This window comes from Podarcis filfolensis, assembly GCF_964270895.1.
Source record: "Podarcis filfolensis genome assembly, chromosome: 4".
NCBI lineage: Eukaryota > Metazoa > Chordata > Lepidosauria > Squamata > Lacertidae > Podarcis > Podarcis filfolensis.
The window spans coordinates 9,001,445-9,021,526 of NC_139607.1; the positions used below are offsets into that span (position 1 = coordinate 9,001,445).

Here is a 20,082-nt window from a genome sequence, read left to right on the forward strand (position 1 = left end):
GAAAACTCTGATCCTAAACCTCCGCTGCATTGTGGGATATCTTCAGGAAAGGAAAAGGCTAAGGAGTAAATCCTGCACAAATCCGGAGGGGAGGGGAGACTTGTCCTGTACACCTCCTTCCAGCAACTCCTGCAGATAAAATATATCTGCAAACAAATATATTACACAGAAAAATATTAATAATTATATTATATATTAGTGCAGGTGTCAGCAATTTTATTTAGCAGGGGCCGATCCACTGTCCCTTAGACCTTGTGGGGGGCCGGACTATATTTTGGAATAAAGAAGAAGAACCAATTCCTGTGCCCCACAAATAACCTAGAGATGCATTTTAAATAAAAGCACACATTCTACTCATGTAAAAACACACTGATTCTCAGACCATCCACGGGCCGGATTTAGAAGGCGATTGGGCCGGATCCGGTCCTCTGGCCTTAGTTTGCCTACCTTTGTATTACTGTATATTTTCTCTTATGGAATATTAAAGATTTGTTTTCATGTTTGTAAACTCAAACTTAACTGTTGTCTTTTCAAAGTCGTAGTTCGTTAATGAGACTGGTACTTTTTCTGTTAGGTTATGTTCACAGACAAAGAAATAGTAGTAAATGAGGACTGTCCCAGGGCCCCACAATTAGACCAGAGCATTTTGGGCCTTGGACATGACTCTACGAGTTCAAATACCAGCTTGCCATCTATAGATGTTCTTGTTGCTCCTGTTTCTTAGACATGTTCTAGTATTTGAGTACTCAGGACAAAAAAAAAAAAAAAGTTTGGGTGTGCCTACCTGTGCAACCGAGTGTTTTTCTCCCCTTTTGAGAATAAATAGGTGGAAATTTCCCTCTAATTTGATCTTTTCATCCCTCCAGTGTGTGGGTGGTTTGAAGCTATGCCAAGTTGTACCAAAAGTGCTATACATGAAAAAGAGTTTCAACGTGGCAAGACATGTCTGAGGTTGCTGAATTGGCCTGGGAAAGCTGGTTGTGGCTGTTAGGAGTAGTGTAACTGGTAGAACTATCTTGGAAAACCTAAGGTTACATTGATTCTGTATGCATGCCATTGGCTTGAATTCTTTCCCAGTTCTCAGCAATCCCCCCCCCCCCTTTAAGATCATTATGCAAAGATGTTTACACCTAACTTGGCAATCTTCTAGCCTGGCCATTTTTATTCTTTTAACACAAGAAGGTTGTTTTCCACAGCAGGTTTTGAAACAGCAGAAAACCGATTCTTAAACTTTGTCAGAGAATGTGACATTAAGGGAGTTGTGAATTCAGACGCTCAAGTTTATCTCCTTACATTCTCTCAAATACAAGTTCTCTCGATTCCCAGGAGAATATATATTTAATCAGTTTGTATATATACAGTTTAGGTGCTTTGTGACTGATCTGAAACCTAAAGTGGGTTGCACCAGCAACACTAACGCAACGGAGAGAGAGAGAAAGAGAAAGAGAACGAAAGAGAGGAGAAAGTGATTTCCAGGAGAGAGAGAAAAAAACTGGATCCCATGCAAAGGCAGTTATTGTGCTTGCCTTGATCTGCTATTAAATTATATGGTCAGGATAAATTGTGAAGTTAGGATTATGCCCTGCATGCGATCCCCACCTGACCACTATTTAAATGTTACATTGGCCTTCATCCAATGATTGCTTGCCAAAAAACATAACAGAACCCCAGCAACTGAGCACAACCTACTTGTTGGGTTGGGTTAGGTGCTGTCTGTGCTAATTTGAAGAACGTTGGCTAGCTGACACGGAAGTGAATATCACGTCTTGGGGTGTTTCCAATCATCCTCAAAGCGAAAAGGATCTCTGCCTCCAGCCCAAATGTAAGTATGTTGGGAAACTATGAACAAGCTACTCAACCCTGTTTCCTGAACGTGGTTTTCAACCATGTTATTTTTGAAAAGTCTTCTTGTAATGCGCCTTCCATATGCCTTGCTCTTTGGAGAAAATGAAAGGAATGGACTATTTCAGAGTAAGAACTGCAGAATTAGTTTAGACACAGTTTTTAAAACGATCATATTTTTGTTTGACATGAGATTTATTTTGCATTTTACTACTATGTCTTGTACTATGACTCCTATGTGTACATCCTCAGACGTTAGTCCCAGTCTATCTAGTGGGCCTGCTTCCTGTGTTTTGAACTTCAGACTGATTTTAGGAATAAGAGAGCAATCACCCTGATCCCACTTTCTTTATGAGAAATCACAGAATGGCATGCAACTGTTTTCAGGATTGTACACTTTCTAATTTATAACCATCCTGGGATGAAAAGTTTTCTTCCACTTCTGTCCTAGGATGGTAGACTCCTGAGAATCTCAGCTCTGATTCTCAACCAAGCTTTTCAGCTCTAATTATCCTCGAAGCACGGCTTTCTAACACTGACGTGTTTTAGTTTGGAAAACGATGACAACATGTGGTTGTTCCTCCCATTGAAATGAAGCTGGTTGTACAAAGGTAAGACTCAGATCCATTTCCCCACCTACTTTTCCCCATGCCCATACCGTACCCTCAACATCCTGCTGATCAAAATCAAAACACTCGTTTTTGGGTCTTGCCCTCTCACTGGTTTTTTGGTCCTGTGCTCTGGCACGAGCTTTCTGACTTGCACCAGAGTGCGAGACCAAAAAAAGGAACATCTGATCAGAAACCAGGATGGCTTCTGTAATTCTGGGATGTCCCACTCGAATCGGGACAGTTGAGTGGCATGCCATACTTACCAATGTTATGTGTTCCACACACACCCCTCCATGAAAACTGGCCACAGGGAAGCATTGGACCTGAGAAAAGTTCCTCTCCTCTTGAGTCTGTCCGACTGATGAAGGAAAGGGATATCTAAATTCTAAAAACTGAAATCAAACGTCCGAAAAAGACAACACTCCATTCACAAAGTGGGCACTGACTAATACCCATCTCTTCTTGCAGATGTGGGCACAAGAACCAGCTCCCACATGTAGTCTTGCACATGACCACACCATCACTTTTCTGGGTGAGCGAAAAACATCAGCCACTTTAGAACCAGTTCTCAGTGGTCCCAACTCTGCAGAATGAGCAGGAGAGGTACAGAATGCAACAGGGCTGACCTATTACATTTTGAAGTGAAATAATACACACCACCCCATGAGTAAGTGAAGTAATACATGCAGCCAGCTAAAGGGGGTGAAGCACAAGACCATTAAGTCTGAGGAGGCCCCCCCAAATCCCATTACATCTGGAGCCTAAAAAGGTAGCCAGAGTAAACTGGTTCAGGATTTCTGCAGATAAAGCTCTTGGTTTTGTTTTGTTTTGTTTTTTTTAAATACATTGGCAGAGAATGAAAATCCTCTCACTTTACTCAAGATCATCTTCCATTACAGATCCCAGAAAATCCAATGGAGGGGTGGCTGTGTGGTGATGGGGGAGCAATGTTAGCAGGCTAAAGAGAATGAACCCTGGAACTTGTTTGTATATGATAAGGACATATTAGGATCCAGCTTTTGCTTGATTATCAAAAGGGGTGGAACTCCTATCAGCAATCGGCTATCAGATATCATTCTCTTTTATCACTTTACTTATCATCCCAGGCAATTATTCAACAATGGTAGACAAAGTCGGTCCTGATAAGCTAGGCAACATGTTTGCCATCCTCGAAACCAGCTCTGTGAACTGACTTTCTCTTACCATAATGTGCTTTTGGAATCACGAATGAGTCACAGTGGTCACAATCCAGTGTACTATGCGAGCTATTATTGCATTCTTTGCTTCATTTTCATCGCTGAGTCTTCCACCTATGCAAATATTGTTTTTCCGGTAAATCAAATGATGAATGCCAATTCATATGTAGCTATGAGTTTCTGTGTTCTTCAAACTAGGGTTGTAGCCACAGGGGCAGTGGGACACAGGTCTCCTCTGGGCTCTCTAGGGAAATTTCTTGAATATGCATGCCAGGGAGTATTTTGCTTCATGGTATACTGCCTCCCAATGTTTTCACCAATGTGGGTGGGTGGGGGATTGTCAAGAGCTTGCTATTTATTTTTCATTTTATTGGAACAAAATGGAAATCCAGAGTGGCTAATGAATAGAATACTGGATTTGGAGCAGGCAGGTCCCATTTTCATTACTCATGAATCTCGCTGCGTGTCCTTGGGCCAGTCACTGGTAGGGCTTATCCACACTTAACTTTTGCCCTGCTCTTTCCAGCCACAGGTCCATGCTCCGTGTCTGAGCACTCCTTTTTTTGCCCCAGAGCTTTCCCTGTGAAAACCCGCTCAGTCGCCAGACCACGAGACTCTTAATTTCAGGGCCGTGGGTTTTAGCTTCACATTGGGCAAAAGATTTCTGCATTGCAGGGGGTAGGACTACATGATCGTCGTGGTCCCTTCCAACTCTATGATTCTGTTATCTATTGTCTTTAAAGCTGAATGGGAGCAGAGGAAGAGTGTTTGGACAGGGAGCTTTGAAGCACGAAGGAAAGGTCAGTGTGGATACTCAGCCTAAGGGACTTCACAGGGTTGTCATGAGGGTATTATGGATGAGGCCACACGTACCCGGCTCTGCGATCGCTGTGGGAAAAGTGGAATACATATGCAATATTCATTTAATTAAAATATCGGTGTGTCACCTTTTCACCTCCAAGGCACCTGATGAAAGAGAAAATAGAGTCATGGTAAGCATACGTTTAAAAAGCGCAGGGATGTCAGATGAAGGAAAAGGTGTATAAGATGACCCTCAATTTATCACCAAAAAATTCAGAAACAAAGGTCGCCTTATACATGGAAAAAATAAGGTATATTAAATATATCCTCTTTCCCAGTCTTTTGATGTCACTGCTGCAGATCCAGATCTATTCTTTAAAGGTTCTGCATCTGGATGCCCATGAAGGTGTGCTACCAACATGACCAGGCCAAGGTGGTAGCACTTGGATGTTTTCATCCTGAGGGTGTGCGCATCTCCTTTCCCAGGCAGGCTTGGCAGTGTCAAGCTCCCAGCTCTCCATACTTGGTGGCCATGGTAACTGATGAAGGTGAGAGCAAGGGATGATATAAAATGTCCTCTTTATGAAGCTTTATGAAGCTATTAATAATAATAATTATTATTTATTATTTATGCCCCACCCATCTGGCTGGGTTTCCCCAGCCACTCTGGGCGGCTTCCAACCGAATATTAAAAACAATACAGCATCAAACATTAAAAACTCCCTAAACAGGGCCACCTTCAGTTGTCTTTTAAAAGTAAAATAGTTGTTTATTACCTTGACATCTGCTGGGAGGGCGTTCCACAGGCCAGGTGCCACTACCAAGAAGGCCCTCTGCCTGGTTCCCTGTAACCTGTCTTCTCGCAGGGAGGGAACCGCCAGAAGGCCCTCGGCGCTGGATCTCAGTGTCCGGGCTGAATGATGGGGGTGGAGACGCTCCTTCAGGTATACAGGACCGAGGCCGTTTAGGGCTTTCAAGGTCAGCACCAACACTTTGAATTGTGCTCGGAAACGTACTGGGAGCCAATGTAGGTCTTTCAGGACTGGTGTTATATGGTCTCAGCGGCCCCTCCCAGTCCCCAGTCTAGCTGCCGCATTCATATCTACTAATAAGTCATTCTCCAAGTATGGATCCTTGTGTAGCCAAAACAGCACCACTCATTTACAGGAGGGAGGCGCTGAAGGACTCAATGGAACCCCAAGATGTTAGTACCACCACCACCCAACCTTTCAGTAAAATAAGCAGTTCCATGAGGACTAGGGTTGTTGACTGATTTTTAGAGTGGGGAGATGGAAACCCAGGAATTGTGAAGCAGGAATGCTAAGGTGTATCCTGAAAAACAGCATGGCTGGCTGGAACCCTGAATAGGAGCACTCAACACAGCAGCATTTTACTAGCATGTGTTAGACCTGTGCATAATTCTAATAAATGGTAAAAAGAAATATGGCTAAGACTAAAACAAGAAACGCCAGCATATTAGACTACCTGCTTTTAATGTTTTCTTACCTATATTGATTTATGACTTGCCTTTCTAGGCCTCTGCCCATTACCACCACAACATTTGGAGACAAAAATTCTTTGACTTTATTTTTACTACTACCTGCCTTCTATCCTGAAAGCAAAGGACTTGGAGCTATGGCTGAGAGTGGCTCTTTCCCCACCCAAGTGGGCTTTGCTCTCGTCTTGCAAAGTGAGTGGTGATGAGTCATTATGACCACAATTAAATAAGAATTTCCTGCGTCACAGCCAGTGCAAGCTTCCTTTGTTCTCTCCAGTGTGCACTTTGCTCTTTATAAGAATTCAAATATAACCCGGTAATGAGGTTGTTCTTTTTCAGTAAGCTAAGCTTCTCGCAGTCCTTTCTAGCTTACCGAACCAAATGATGATTGCATCACTGAGTTTAAATGTTCTGCTAAGGGCCAGTTCATACAAGCTTTGGAGCTACCGAGTCCCGATAGTCCCTACATGGAATTATAATGGTTCCTATCATCTTAGACAGGGGTTGCCAACCATTTTGGACTAGTGGGAACATATCAGATTTTGAGCCTGTGCCAGTTACAAAATGGCTGCCAGTAGGTTTGTGTCACAACGCAACATGGCTGCTGTATGGGGTGGGGGAATGGCATAACTCAAAATTAGGCCATTTGCTGTCATCGTTGCTTCCTCGCATCCACTGGGCAACCTTGCGCTTACCATGAAAGGTCAGCTATGCCCTGCTGTTATTCCCCATGCCAACCCTTAAGAATTTAAAGGAGGTCAGTGTTGCCCCCACCGGTTCCTAAAATTGACTGGCAATAACTCCTTCCAGACTGTAGATCCTTGTCCATGATGGAGTCTTCTACTGTCAGTGGACATTGATGAATATACGCAGGAAAAGTAGAAATGTTGTCCTTCCTTTCATCATTAGTTATCATGCTGGTTTATATGCTTTTTAATCACTGACTCTTTGGGACTGTTGTTTACATGGGTTTTTGTATTTCATACCCTCTCTCTGTGTGTATGTATATATTTATATGTTTTTTGAGACTGAACTAGGAAGACAAAATCAATCAAGGACCAGCAAAGAAGCAAAGATTGTCCTTTGTTGCAGACATAGAGCAAAATTTATCTTGCACCCTCAATGCAGGGTTTTTGGGGGTTGCAATTTCTTTTATAATAAGCTTTACTTTTACCTTTCCTGCCTATAGAGGTATAGTCCCATTCAGTATTGTGTTTGGAAATTGGGACTACTCCAGAATTCTAGGTATCTGGAAAAGTACAAAACAACAGTGTTTACTTGCGAAAAGATACCAATCAGTGACATAAGCCTGAGAACTGGAAATATTTCTCATAAGAGAGACCAGTGCAAGTCAGTTCTTGCAGGACTTCCCCATCTAAACTCCTGCAATTGAGCTGCTTTCAGAGAGAAAAATTGTGTCATCTGGACAAATCTCAGTGGTTGCTATTTAATCCATCACCATTACTAATTGACCTCATGCTAATACATGAGGAATCCTTTTGTGCTCATTGCATACTATGAGGAAACATCACATAGAAAGAAGATTCTGTTTAAGGCATACAGTTACCGTATTTCCTACAGAACATGACAAACAAGGCAGGTGCTGAGGCAGGTGATAAGTGAGAGGGAATAGTTTATATATGCGTGCTGAGAATACTCCGTGTAGTCAATAATTTCAGCTATACCTCCAGGATGTTAAATAAGGAAACATTGTGCCAAAGGTGGAGAAATTAGTAATCAGTGCTAGGGTGGAGCAAGCAAGGGCCCAGGTTACAGGAACATTAACGTATAAGGAAAGAATGAAGGCCCTAGGAGCCAAAAGAAGTTACCAAATCAGGGCAGGTGATTGAGGCAAGGCAAGGAATTTTTTTTATGCAGGAATGGTATTGCCTAAAGGTGCGAAGTGGACCATCTCAGGCAGCAGATTTTGAGTATGCTTAAAAACAGCACATTCCCAGTTATTTATTGTTGTTGTTGTTGTTTAGTCGTTTAGTCGTGTCCGACTCTTCGTGACCCCATGGACCAGAGCACGCCAGGCACTCCTGTCTTCCACTGCCTCCCGCAGCTTGGTCAAACTCATGCTGGTAGCTTCGAGAACACTGTCCCACCATCTCGTCCTCTGTCGTCCCCTTCTCCTTGTGCCCTCCATCTTTCCCAACATCAGGCTCTTTTCCAGGGAGTATTCTCTTCTCATGAGGTGGCCAAAGTATTGGAGCCTCAGCTTCAGGATCTGTCCTTCCAGTGAGCACTCAGGGCTGATTTTCTTAAGAATGGATAGGTTTGATCTTCTTGCACTCCATGGGACTCTCAATAGTCTCCTCCAGCACTATAATTCAAAAGCATCGATTCTTCGGCAATCAGCCTTCTTTATGGTCCAGCTCTCACTTCCATACATCACTACTGGGAAAACCATAGCTTTAACTATATGGACCTTTGTTGGCAAGGTGATGTCTCTGCTTTTTAAGATGCTGTCTAGGTTTGTCATTGCAGTTATTTATTATTCAGTAACAACTGGGGCCTGTAAAATGTTGCATTTGTGCAGTGTTCCAGCCAGTCAACAATGGCTGCTTCTAAGATATTCCATCCCATTCCCCAATTCCTGCTGTTTTTCTGGTTCACCTCCCCTCAATACCTGCTCAGTGTATGTTCAGTCCTTATGTTCAGTCCTCATGGGGCTGTTTTGGGTTTGGTGTTCTTGGGTTTTTAAAATCAACTTAGTCTCTTCCTCCCCTCCCTTGCTGCAAATATTTTTTGTTCTTCTGTAAACCTCGGGGTTCTCTTGTGCATGCTGGTATCTTCCTCTTCTTCCTCTAGGCTCCACTGGGGCTCCAGTCATGTCAACACTCACATGCTGAGTTTGCTATTAGAGGGCGTGATCATATTTATTCCTTAATTGTAAATTAGGGACACCAGCATGCCCTTGACTAGCTCTACGTTTGTGGCAGATTAAAGCCCTCGATATTCGAGGACAGAACCACCAGCAGGTATTTATTATGGAAAATATTATTACTATTATTAAGATGGCCATAATGCAAACCCTGAGACTTGTGGAGAAATGTTAAACACTAAGAGTTGATTTATATCTCTTATAGCAATGTTTATTCACACCAGTCTAAATTATCCTTTGCATTTTAAAGCAAGGACTTTATGCACACCTAGGACTTAGATGTGCATAACTGTTTTGCTTGTCACTTTCTGTGCAAAACTAAGCTCTAACAGCTTCTTTGGAATGATCATATGTGGTTTGCAACACAGGGAACCTGGGGCGGCGCATGGGAAATCTTCACTAAAACATTCCACTAATAATTTGCAGATATTTGGTCAATTGCTTTGGGAGCATGATAAAGCAAGTTCACATGCTGAAATGTAAACATGGCATTTCCGAGGTTTAGAAACAGCTCATAATCATTTTCTTGGACAATGAAATGTAGAAGTTGGTGTCCAGACTTTCCTCCTGAAATTAGACTTCCTGACCACTTCTCAGCATTTGAACCCAAGTAGGCCAACAGCAGAAGACAATATTTTTAAAAGATTTTTGTGAAATACTGAATTGATTTCCCAACCAAATTTTATCTTATTTCTCATTTTTATTTTTATCCTTAAGTACATGTGCTGCATCGTGAATAACTTTGAGAACATAAGTAACTTAGTCAACACTGAGGATCACAACTTTGGAAAACCAGTTTACTGTCCTGTTTAATAATAATCTGCTTGGTGAGAAACTGAAAAGAGAGATTTTTGATTTTCTTGTTTTTTCTTTTTTTTTGTTTTTCTTCTCTATGTTTTTTCTATGTTTTTTGTGTTGAATTTATTGTTTAAGATTTTGTAAACTTTTTTTCTGTTTTGTTAAAATCCAATAAAATATCATTATATATAAAAAATAATAATCTGCTTGGTTTCTTTAAAAGGAATTTTCTGTCCTTGTTCTCGTTTACCTACACCACTGCCTTTTAGTTCATTGGACAGTGGAAATTCATACGTGTTTGCTTACATGCATTTTCAGTACATTAATGCATGACTTACCATCATAAAGTCATCTGCAAAATCATTTGTGAGGTGATAGACAGTAGGATCAAATGACAGTATGGGCAAGTGAGGTTCATGAATTTTTCCATCAGGGAAGAGGGAATATCACAAACAAACAAACAAACAAACAAACAAACAAACAAACGTGACTAGCAACAGAGAACAGGACCAAAGAACAGTGGCAAGGCCTGGCTAGGCAGGAGTCATTATGCAACTAACACCCCCTCACTGCAAGGATCTATGCTTGTCAATGGAATGTCCACCCTTCTTCTCCCCACATGCAGTCCCTAAATCTGTCAGAGTGGTTCCCCCAACCCTATGGAGCAATCTGGAAGAAGAGATGGGGGAAAGTTCCCCTGTGCGCTGATGGGACGTGTCATTTGGAAGCTACCCCTGCTCTGTGAAACCTGTATTCCAGATCTACACCTCGGTTTGTGCTACACCTGCTGCCTATCTGTGTGTTGACCTTGTATTCAGACAATGTCTTTCCAACCATACTGAAGCACCCCATTTTCCCCCTGGCTCCCTACACTGCCAGCTCAGCTCTTAATTAATTTCAGTGCTGCTGCAACACAGCTTCACAACTGCCCCTTCCCCTTCCCCAATCCAAAATATCAGGTTAACAAACCCTAATTACACTTCGAGGTTGTCACATGCTACCTCCCCGCTCCCTTCATCAAGATAGGGATAACAACACTGGACTTCTTTGCAGGGTCGGTGTAACCCACACTCTCCCAGCCACAGTCTTGCCTGCTACCATATGGATACAATAATAATTGCTCTGTTAATGCCAGTGCAATCTTTAAAACTTGGAATAAATTTGCATTTTGGGGTAAAACAAGCCCGGCTTAGAAAGATTGTGTGCTCCTGTAACTTTGCTGCTACTTTTTTGTTGTTTTTGAGTTGATACAATACTCCCCCATCACATTAAAATCCTGGATTTTAGGTCATGCAGTCAATTCCACGCCAGGGAATGACCAGCAGAAAAGGCTGATAATCTAAGAAGAGTCGAGATCATGTGTGTTTCACTCTTGCTTTTGCTGTGTCTCATTGGCTAGATCTTCTTTCCTAAATGTCACTGGTTTGACTTCATTGATTGGCTAAAGGTGGAAGAAGGTGAGTTGCTTTCAAAACAAATGTGAATTACCGTATTTTTCGCTCTATAAGACGCACCTTCCCCCCTCCTAAAAAGTAAGGGGAGATGTGTGTGCATTTTATGGAGCGAATGCAGGCTGCACAGCTATCCCAGAAGCCAGAACAGCAAGAGGGATCACTGTGCAGCGATCCTTCTTGCTGTTCTGGCTTCTGGGAATCAGAATATTTTTTTCCTTGTTTTCCTCCTCCAAAAACTAGGTGCGGCTTATGGTCTGGTGCGTCTTATAGAGCGAAAAATACAGTAAGTGCTTACAGATTTGGCCCCATATCCAAGCTTCTACAAATGCTAGAAACTTGTTCTTTCTTTCTTTCTTTCTTTCTTTCTTTCTTTCTTTCTTTCTTTCTTTCTTTCAAGAGAAATCAGGGTATCTGGGAGTTATCGTTCATCCAGGTGGCTCAACTGCCCGTGATGAAGCTGAGGACTGTAAGGGCAGGGAAGGAGGAGAAAGAAAATGGCGTAGCAAAACTACATTTCAACAACGTGAATGTGTCTGCAACAAGTGCCAAAAAACTACCAAAAACAGAAGACACTTTTGACACTCACAAAAACAAACTTAAAACAAGGCAAGTAGTTTCAGCTCACTCTAATTTATATCCCCTTCATTCCATAACAAAATCCTCCCTTATGGTTTTAGGATTATCTTCACAAAGAAAATGCACAAGGTTTGGTCTACAATCGAGCTTGTTTATGAGTCATCCTCTTGACATGTGGTGGAATTTTCATGCTAATAAGCATATTTTAAGATTGGATCCTTAGGATCAGATCCTTATGAATGTCTTCATTCAGCACAGCACGTATTACAACAAACAAATGCAAGCCACAAATCTTTGGGAATATCTTTAGCTGAATTTTTTTGGGGGAAACTATCTGTTGATACTTTATTTTATCACCCAGTGAGCCGTGTGCATTTGGCAGCAAAGGCTGCTTTTGCTTTAGGGAAAAAAATTACATTAATATTGACTTGATTGCCTGATAAAAGCAATGCTACAAAAGAATATTGCAAAACCTCAGAGGTTTGGCATGTTTTTCTATGTGGGTGGAAGAGTGTGCTGTAGCCAAGTAAGAATGAATCATGAGCCTCTAACATAAAGGAAAAAAAATACTAGAAGATATAGTTTTTTAAAGGATGACAGCTAAAACAACAAAGTTTGTAGGTCTATGCATGTACATGCAACATAAAGAGGTTGATATAATAATGGTGCAAGATGAGACATCTTTGGCAACAATGTGCTTTTTCTTTCCTGGTTTCAGCTTTTTAAAAAACTCAGTACGTGATATGAGAGTGGTTTGCTTTTTAGATACCAGACTATCTCCTGTGAGCTAAAGTGCACTCAAATGGACACTAGTGAATGGTCCAGGAGAACCTGTTGCGATGTCAAAGCTACATGAGTACAGGCCTGACCAGTGCGTGAATAAGAAACCGCATGTAAGCTGCTCTGAACTTTCAAAGGAAAAGAGAGCTGAAGAGGAGAAGGCTTAAGGGAGAGGCTGCTCATGGCTTTATTGGGTGGGGAAAGCAGATGTATACATCTGCGCAGTTGTCCCCTGACATGTTTTGAGGCTGCGCTGATGATCTTTCATCCTTTGGAATTGCTAGTAAGGCATAGGGGCAGCTGGTCCCAGTAGCAAGAGACGGCTTCGGGGTCTTATATCAAATCTCACAAACCCCTGTTTGTTACCCTTCCAGTTGGCTGCCTCCCGTCGATGGGGAGCTCCTATTCTGAGAGGCATAACCTTCACAAAGAGAGGCAACTCCCCACTGCAGTCCTTGGCTCTCAAAGTCTCGGAGGCTCCACATGGACTAAAGATGGCATGGCGCTTGGCAGGGAACCCAACTTCCTGTTGCATGTTTGGCTTACGTGTAAGAGTAAAGATTGTCTGAATAAGGGGGGGGGGGCTTATCTTACAAAGGTGTTTGCTTTGTTTCCAGAGTTAACTCTACTATCCAATGCCACTTTAGTGGATCCCTCCCTCCTTTGGCCCAGAGCTAAGCTTTTGGGCCAGCACAAGCCAAAAGCAAAAGCCCCTCAAGATTTTGCAGAGGCAAACATCACTGTCTGGTCAGGGGTGGTGGTGTCTTAGCTGAATTTAAGATAAGGTGGCCAATGGTGGTAGAAATGGTTGTTGTTGTTGTTGTTTTGAAAGAGTGCAATCTTCCACTACCAACTGGCCCAGTGCATTTCAATTCTCTCCCTGATGCTTTGGCAATCCTGGCAATTGCATACCCTGGACTCATGAAGTAGTATTCAGTTCAAGAGATACATCTAAGGAATATTTGAAAAACTCACAGGGCGTTCTAGCAGGGTGGATGAATCTGTCCATATTGGTTTCTTGGTTTCTCCAACTTTAATTCCAGTTTGCCTCACCTCTGCATAAGTTTGTGAATTTCTTTTTAAAAAGTTCTAATGAAAATCCACCAGTGTTTTCCTGTCAGTGTTTCTCCATATTTTTGTATGAATTTTGCCTAACAGATATATTTTTGCAACCAACTATCTTCAACACAATTCCTTTTTTTATGTTAATTTCACTAATATATGCATTCTTATGTACACCTTCCTCTAATAAACTTTGTGTACTTGTGTTATGGTTTGAAAATTGCATCACAGAACTCAGAGAAGTACACATTTTGCAGAACAGCTGTATTTCATTTTGGGAAGTGTGAATTAGGCAGGTTGCAAATTTCTCTCCCATCTCTAGATTTTGGAGCATGCTGCTTAGACACTTGGAAGACAGTCCTGCTTACCTGTCCTGAGTCGCAGCCAGGCTTCATGTTTTCAAAAATTGGGAGCAACCATTTTCAAAACCAGCTATGGATTTTGGAGTTTGTTCTTTCTCGGTGGAACTTTTCTTGCACGTTAAAGAACCTGGAAAGTTAGAAACCACTTTGTAAACTTGAACATTTAGCTCTTGAACTAAATATGGAAAAGTTAAGTGAGCAACGAGGAAAGGGATTTTCTTTTAAGAGTTAAAAGGGAGCATGAGTATCAGAATAAATGAGCCGGAGCTGCCATTTAGTAAGTCTAGGGTAGCGATCAGAACATTTCTCACCGCCAGAGAAGTGAAATTCTAGAACATTCCCCCTAGAGCCACTGGAGTAAAGGAACTCACTCACTTTGAAACAGAGTGAGTTAACACTTATGAAGTATACTGCATGGAGACGTTTCATCTTATGCCTGACTGACTAATAGATTGGCGAAGGGAAGGCGGGGGAAATCCTCCTCCTTTGAGGTAACTCAAGTGGGATATTGGATAGTAGTAATTAAAAATGCTAATACTATATTTTTCCTGAAATGAAGAGGAGGGCAACATCTCTTGCTTCCATGTTCAGAATCAAAGTGATTCCCCATGGTTTTTTGTTTGTGTGTGTGGATGGCAAGAAATTTCTCCTCAGAACAGATTGGCTAGTGAGTGTTGTGCTCATCCCCTCCCTTTCTTATGGAGTACAATCTGGCTGGGTTGCTTGAGCTTCCACAGCATGTTTTGTGTTAAGCAATGACTAGTCTTACAAACACCTCTAGCATAGCACTCTTCAATCCCACCTGCTCTTGATTTGTGGCCTGTTGTATAACCTGGCCCGAGCCTGCAATATGACCTAATCTTCTAGGGATGCAATATGACCTAATCTTCTAGGGATTCTTGGGGAATCTTCAGGTCAGGAATTCCAGTTCTTCAGTCCTGTAATTATATGGACTATCAATGCACCCAGAGGCAGACAGAGGTTTCCTATCAAGTGCATTCTCAGTGTTGAGCCACGGACAATCTCATCTATCTGGAAAGTGTATTGTTAAGAGCTTGTGGGTACCAGACTCCCCTGTGTTGTGAGTTTGTGGGGGCCAGACCTTTTAACCCCTGGATTCAGCAAGTGTTAAAATATAAGCCAGGTTAGCTTCCTCGTAAGGAAATCGCCTGGGTAAGGAGCCATTAAGAGAATAAAAGAGAGGGAGATGAGCCATTAACAAAGCAAAGACTCTAGGCTAGATCTCAGATAAAAGACAAAGACAGAGTACTATTGGTCCCTAGGGCATTAAAAGTCAAGGTAAGATCTCAGGGCAATATTGTAGCATATCATAGGACATCATGCCATCCTTACTCTGAATATGCTCTGTGGACCTCAGAATAATGTCAGAGAAGAAAAATGCAAAACCAAGAGAGGAGGAAGAAGATTGAATGGACTTGCTTTGAGCCCTTAACAGCTAATAATAATAATAATTAATAATAATTTTATTTGTACCCTGTCCTCCCCGGCCAGAGCGGCTAACATCATATAAATAATACAATATGAATAAAAACAAGCAATAAATTGATTAAAATGCATCCCAAAATTAATTCAAATAAATTAAAATTAAAATTAGAACTGAACAAATGACAACCCTCAGAATAAAATTGAAAGCGGTTAATACTCTCCAGGACCAACTGTTTCCACTGATATTGTAAAGACCTGTGAGCGGGCTGGCTCATTGGAATCCTGAATCAGAATCAGAACTTATAGCCCGGGTGAAAATGTACTGCAACATTTTGTGACACTAGTAATTGACAACGATTTTGCTGCAAACTAATTCCGGTCTGCAAGTTCTCCTGCTACAGTATCTGCAGAAACTTTAAAGCAACCCTTTTTGCTCAATTCTTCAGCAGTTGATCTTGGGACACAAATAAAGCAAACATTTAGCGCAGCAGTATTGAATTTGGGAGTAGGCATATTGCCCATAGATCATTAACCCACTTGACCACCTTGTATTCCGTCAGGAGACCATCTTGTTCAAAGGATCATCAAGTACATATTTGGAAATCCAGCTAAGGAACAAGGAATCTAGCTATCTTCCCTCCCTTCTCTACTCCCTCCAACCTTTTGGGAGCTGCAAACTGGTTGCTAACTCCTCTGTCAACAAATAACAGCATTTGCATTCTTCATAGGTATGGTGATAGTATTGGACCTACTTGCGTTATATCTTATGAGGTAAATGTTTCCTCAGAAAAAGACTTTTTGATTCCTTGACATGGGGGAGGACACATGAGCGGAAGACAGTGGTGGAGTGTACATGTCTGTTATGGTCATGATTAGATAAGATAACAGAAGAGTAAATCTTTCTGCATGCTTCACGTTTCTATCTAAAATGTGATGAATTGAAAACAGTGATTATTATTATTATTTTAAAAAAGCATTGTGAAGACAGCTTTAATTTCTGTAGCTTTTACTGCCACTCCCAGATGAATGGCACACGGCACATCTATAGCACATGAATATACATGTTCTTCGTTTAAACAGGTGAGGTCTTTGCATGGAAGGTCACCTCAGGATGGCTGCACCATCAAGTGACGATTTGAATGTGCAAATGACACTAGACACACATCACACAAACAGCTTTCATATTGTCTCAAAGTCAGTGGATTTAGTTTGTCTGGTCGACACATCAAGCGGAATGAGGGAGCAGAATCCTGAGAGGATAAAAATGGATAAAAGTGGACACAGGTGAGGGGAGTAGATGGGTGCCATTTTTGAACAAAGCATCTCGTTTTAAAGATATGTTTATTAAGTTTTCAAAAGCAACAACATACCAACAAAACAAACAATAAAGAAACAAGCAGCAATGTTTGTGTGGAGCACATTATTGTTGTTGGAATAAAATAAACAGAAGGAGGGAGGCACACTTTTGCAGACATTGTAATGAAATAGATTCCGCAAAGGGAGATTTCAGAAGTAATAAGGTAGCCTCATCACAAAGAAGCATGTGTTATTGGGGGGCTAGGCAGCACACTATTTGGGGCATATAAATGGTGCCCATAAAACACCAAAACAAAACAAAACAACAACTTATTTATACCCCGCCCATCAGGCTGGGTTTCCCCAGCCACTCTGGGCAGCTCCTACAAAATATAAAAAATACAATAAAACATCAAACATTAAAAACTTCCCCAAACAGGGCTGCCTTCAGATGTCTTCTAAAAGTCAGAGAGTTGTTTATTTCCTTGACATCTGATGGGAGGGCGTTCCACAGGGTGCCTGGTTCCCTGTAACCTCACATCTCGCAGTGAGGGAACTGCCAGAAGGCCCTCGGAGCTGGATCTCAGTGTCTGGGCAGAACGATGGGGGTGGAGATGCTCCTTCAGGTATACTGGGACAAAGTGGTTTTAAAGGGCTTTAAAGGTCAGCACCAACACTTTGAATTGTGCTTGGAAACATACTGGGAGCCAATGTAGGCCTTTCAGGACTGGTGTTATGTGGTCCCGGCGGCCGCTCCCAGTCACCAGTCTAGCTGCCACATTCTGGATTAGTTGCAGTTCCCGGGTCACCTTCAAAGGTAGCCCCACGTAGAGCGCATTGCAGTGGTCCAAGTGAGAGATAACTAGTTGTTTCATAACAACTCTTGGAATGCTCCTTAGAATCCAGACAAGGCAGTGCCCCTTAATCGCTCAAATCATCCATCTCTAGAGGGTCCTGGTGCAGACTAATATTTATTGCAAGCTTTCTGCTCTGTTTATACCCTCACTAGCTTAATCTTCATGGCTGGAGTCTTATAAGAGTCACATCCACCCCCACATCCTGCATTTCCTCATATTAAAACAGAGCGTAGACAATGAGGTACCTTTTGCATCGGGATAAATTTTCATAACTGAAAAATGAGGATTTCATGGATGGCATGACTCAACCGCCCACTGCAAGTGTGAGTTGGCTATGGTCTTTGTTAAGGGACGCGCGATAGCCAATTGTATGCGGGTGTGTGAATGAACTGTGTTATGGATGAAAAAGAACAGGGGGGAAAGCATCCATTTCCTTTTGTGGGCCTTCTTGCATAATACAGGCACAGTCCTGTATTATGTGAACACAGTTCTGGCTATGACCACGTTAGCCTCCTCAGATTTGATGTGTACAATTGTTCTCTATTTAATCCCTATGGGTAGCTACAAGTACTGCAACATTTAATTGATTTATCAATTAGATTAAAAAACTCATTTGTCTAAAATGGTGTCACCAATTAACTAGGCGGCAGATCTCTCTATTTCTCTATATACAACTGCAGATGAAAAGCTCTATTTTAAGAGAGGCATTCTTCATTTGATCTAATATACAGGGTTGGTCCTACCATTAGACACACACAGAGAGACAGCTGCTTCAGGTGGCAGAAACTGTTGAGCAGAGAGGTGCTGGAGGCTAGAGCATTGTGCACCACACTGCCATAGGTACAAGAGGCAGCCAATTTTGAAGTATGATTCAATTGCCGGTCTAGTTAGCTGCTCTACAAAGAATTGGGATGAGGGTGGTGGGGTGATATACAGTGGAACCTGGGGTTAAGTACTTAATTCGTTCCGGAGGTCCGTTCTTAACCTGAAACTGTTCTTAACCTGAAGCACCACTTTAGCTAATGGGGGCCTCCTGCTGCCGCCGCGCTGCCGGAGCACAATTTCTGTTCTCATCCTGAAGCAAAGTTCTTAACCCGAGGTACTATTTCTGGGTTAGCGGAGTCTGTAACTTGAAGTGTATGTAGCCTGAAGCGTATGTAACCCGAGGTACCACTGTATTGTCTTTTACCTCAGGCAGGGAAATAGCTTGTTCCAAGATACTAGTGCTAAGATGATGCCTCTCATAACACACGTGTATTGTACCTTGGCACAGTTAGTTCTGTGCTGTTTTTGTTGTGATTGTATTTTTTAAAAAATATCACATATATATATAGAGAGAAAGATTTAATTCTATTAATGTTTAATTGTTTTTTAAATGATTGCTTTTCTCTCTCTATGCTTTCAGCTGTTTTTATTTTATCTGTAAATCATCTGGAGCCCCTGTCAGGGAATATTTTAATAATACATCCAAACTCTGCTCATTCATTCTCCTAATTCTTCTATGTGAGTTCTCTTATACCACTCAACCTTTCACCCTCCAGATGTTGCTACAACTTCCATCATCCCTGATCGCTGACCGGGAAAGGAGTCCAAAAACATCTGGAGAGCTATAGGTTCGCCATCCTTGGTCAACCTGGTCAGTCCCTTCCGAGCTGTTTTGATGCCATGGCCACCAAAGGGATTAACCAGGTTAAGCTGAATGTTCTTTAGCAAACACCTTTGACATGAAAAAGGAACCGAGTGGGTGTGTTTGCCCAAACCCCTCAAGTCTCCCTTTCTCAATCCTCTCACATTACTTTTCAGCCAGGTATTATTAGTCTCATTTCCACTCTTCCTCCAGTTTACAGTGACGCCATGTAGCCAATCAGATGATGTCACCAAGAGCAAGCACTGAGGGCAGAGAGGAACCTTGCTCTCATCCTGAATTAGCTTCAGAGACATCATCATGCAGCCAGTTCTGACTGAATAAATGATGATATCACTACTATTAGGAAGAAGGAGTGAAGCTGGAGGCAATTGTGCTCAACACTCAAGTCTAGTAGAACTTCATCTTAGCATTGGACATTAGCATTACATTCTACCATATCCTTCTGAAGAGGTGAGCTGTTGCCGTAACAGCCTTGCCAGCCTGTACAATAAATGCTAACTTTCACAAAATGTCTGTACCCTAATATATACTCAGATACGATTCTCCATGTTCCATACTAAGTATATGAACAGTGTCTTTGATGCAGCTCACTTTTTCTGTTAAAAAGTAATAAACAGGCAGGGTATTGCTATGGAAAAAATCCCTCTCTCTGAGTGTATATAATTGAAGGTGTGCTATTAAACCAAAGACATTTCCTGAAAGTTCAAAGGAGTGAATTGCAGCATCTTAATGCGCAGCTCTTTTTTTACTGCCTTATAAATTGGGGTGTTTCTTTTAGCCATTAACTTTTGTCATGCTAACTCAAGACTGCAGCAATATGGCTGCGAAGGAAAGAAACGGAGAGATTTGATTCTCTGCCCTCACATAACACCTGAGAAAGTTCATTTCAAGCCCAGTTCATTCCTTCACTCACTGGGGTGGAGAAGGAACCCCCTGCCCGCCCCCGCCCTGATGGGCCATGGGTTTTG

The 20,082-nt window shown here is 41.9% G+C and overlaps 1 long non-coding RNA gene across 1 annotated transcript; it reads left to right on the plus strand.

Annotated features, from left to right (window-relative positions):
• The first annotated feature begins 1,400 nt into the window (after nt 1–1,400).
• Nucleotides 1,401–19,623, plus strand: LOC310761315. Its single transcript, XR_014547372.1, has 2 exons — nt 1,401–1,822; nt 19,008–19,623. It is a non-coding gene; the product is annotated as an uncharacterized lncRNA (long non-coding RNA).
• Nucleotides 19,624–20,082: the final 459 nt, after the last annotated feature.